This window comes from Octodon degus, unplaced genomic scaffold, assembly GCF_000260255.1.
Source record: "Octodon degus isolate 3935 unplaced genomic scaffold, OctDeg1.0 scaffold00023, whole genome shotgun sequence".
Lineage (NCBI taxonomy): Eukaryota > Metazoa > Chordata > Mammalia > Rodentia > Octodontidae > Octodon > Octodon degus.
Window position 1 is genome coordinate 701600 of NW_004524599.1, and position 2401 is coordinate 704000.

The 2401-nt window shown below is 45.1% G+C and overlaps 1 protein-coding gene across 3 annotated transcripts in view; it reads left to right on the forward strand.

Moving 5' to 3' along the window:
• Positions 1–199: 199 nt before the first annotated feature.
• Positions 200–2401, forward strand: part of Tpmt (thiopurine S-methyltransferase) — a 17106-nt gene continuing 14904 nt past the window's right edge. For 2 of the 3 annotated variants that reach the window (XM_004628331.2, XM_023712129.1), the window contains exon 1: positions 200–262. The gene's annotated coding sequence lies outside the window, so the exon portion shown is untranslated. Of the gene's footprint in view, positions 263–1887; positions 1947–2401 lie in introns of all 3 variants that reach the window. The other variant, XM_023712128.1, reaches the window with a different exon arrangement.

The window sequence follows — 2401 nt, forward strand, 5'->3', positions numbered from 1 at the left end:
GGTGGGCGGGGCCGCGGGCCCGGTGAGCCAAGGGCCGGCTCCGCCCCCGTCGTGCGCTCCGCCCCCGCCACTTCCGCCGCTGCGCAGACCTGGCCTGGGAGGGGCGGGGCCACGAGTTCCAAGAAGGGCGTGGCCTTACTTGCGGAGAGGGAGGGGCCTGAAGGGCCTTTAGAGGGGCGTGGCCTGTGCTCCCAGCTAGCGTTGGAGAGGACTTGCGAGCAGCCGCGAGGTGGCAGTGGCTGGAAGTGGGGCGATCGGCGAGGTGGGTCGCTGTGGGACACCAGGGCGGGTGGGAGTGGAACCGGCTTGCCAGAGTGTGTGAGCCGATGATAGCTTTGCCGGACGAGGCATCCGCACTGCACAATGGGGTGCAGGAATAAGGAAGTGCACAGTGAAGGGCTTGAGCCGCAGAGCTCGGTGGGGGCGCTGGGTGGACTCCGCACCCCTGCGTGCGACCCGAGCGGGGCGAGGAATGGCTGGACCCCGAGCTCTGTGTGCCTGGGGAAACGGCTCTCAATTTAAGGAAATTTAAAAATAAACCTAAAGCAGAAATAGGTTTTTTTTAAGGTAGAGGACAACTTGGGGGTCACAAAACTCATTTTAGGTTAACAGTTACAAGTAGGCATTATTGTAAACTTTGCTTTTTCTGATTCATTTTGCATTCTTACCTTGTTTAGAAAGACTTTTATGCCCCAGAAATGACGCAGACAGGTGTACACGCCTAGAAGCCGTAAGACAAGCTAGGCAGTGACTGCATGCAGGATGGTGGTGTTGGTCACGCACCTCCAGGTTGCTCTGGCTGTGGGACAGAGATTGTCGTTGCCTTTGGTGACACAGATTTAGGAATACAGACCTAAGAAAAGTGTTTTTCTGGTCTCCACATAAATAGATACTTCCCAATTATTCTTTACCAAATACTTTGTTGAGAAGTGCAATAGTGGTGGAGGCGCAACTCATTTAACCCTCGGTGCTTTGAAGCCAAACAGTACAACAAAAGGGGAACTTTTCCTCAAATTCCTGCTTTTTTGTGGTGTTTGGTATGTCGGAGATAAATCATTAAGTTTGAAAGACCAGTAAGGTGTGCTAGCATAATCCAAACTAAATTAGTATTACTAACGACTTAAAGTTAATGTTGGAGTTGTGGTGTTTCATACGGCAAAGTTGACAGTGAAATATATTTGCCTTGTACAGTATATTCTTTTTTTTTTTTTTTTGGCGGAACCGGGGATTGAACTCAGATCCTTGCATTTGCCAGTCAAGCACTTAGCCTACTGAGCCATCTCCCCGGCCCCTTGTGTAGTATATTCTGATCGAACTGCGATTATGTTATTTGTTCTTTATTCTCAGTTGCTTTTACGTGCATTTTCCCATGCAAAAAAGCTATCAGAAACTTATCTAAAATACAACCTTAATAAGATATTTTATAATTCAAATTAAATATGAAAGTAAACCGTGGACACAAATACCAGCTCCTATTTTCGTTATGATTCATCACTGTTCTCTCCTGTGAAGGCCTTAGCTTTGTTTTTATTGAGGATCTGGTGGAGTAAAGTCTCACACTACGGTAAATTATAACTTATTAAAACAGTTTCCTCTTCATTGATGGACTGTGCTCTTTGGAAATTGGGTAATAAAATGTATGATTATTGTGGCAACAAAAAAAAATACAACCTTAAACCTTAAGAGTATAGAAATAAGATACTGAGCCCATACATCTATTGTTGCCTCTTTCTGAAACTTCACCGATAACAGAATTTTTTTTTTTAATACATAAAAAGTCATCATGATGCTGTCAGAGGCCAGCATAAGACAGGACAAATAAACTTTTAGTCCCTTAACCTGCTTGTTACTCATTAAAAACGTGATTGGTGTTCTCTTCCGAGGCAGTCAGAGGAGCTTTTGCTAAAACTCTTGACTCTTCACTTGGGCTTACAGATGCCCAGCAGGTAACTAAAAGCTAGACAAAACTTGTGTGCCATTTTGTACCCCATATTACCTTTAAAATGAAGATATAGGTGTGTTGATCATTTAAGAAAAGTTGTTAAAACTATCCTAACAATTTGATTTGAAACTGTCTCATTGCTATTTGCTTCTCAATAAAATTATGGAAAAAAAAAAGTTGACCAAAAAGTTTTCTTAGCCCTAAATTTATCTAGTCTATCTCATCCTCCTTCAAGACTGATGGCATTGGGCAGGCGAGATAGCTCAGTGGTCTAAAGCACCTGCTTAGGCAGATGCAGCAGCTGGGGTTCCATCCTCGGGGCACCCTGAGAGGGCGACTGAGACGGGGTGTGGTGGCGTGCACTTGTAATCTCAGCGCTTGGGAGACTGAAAACAGGAAGATCACTATGAGTCCGATCTGTGTGGTGAGACCCTGTAGACTCTGAACTAAATACAAAAA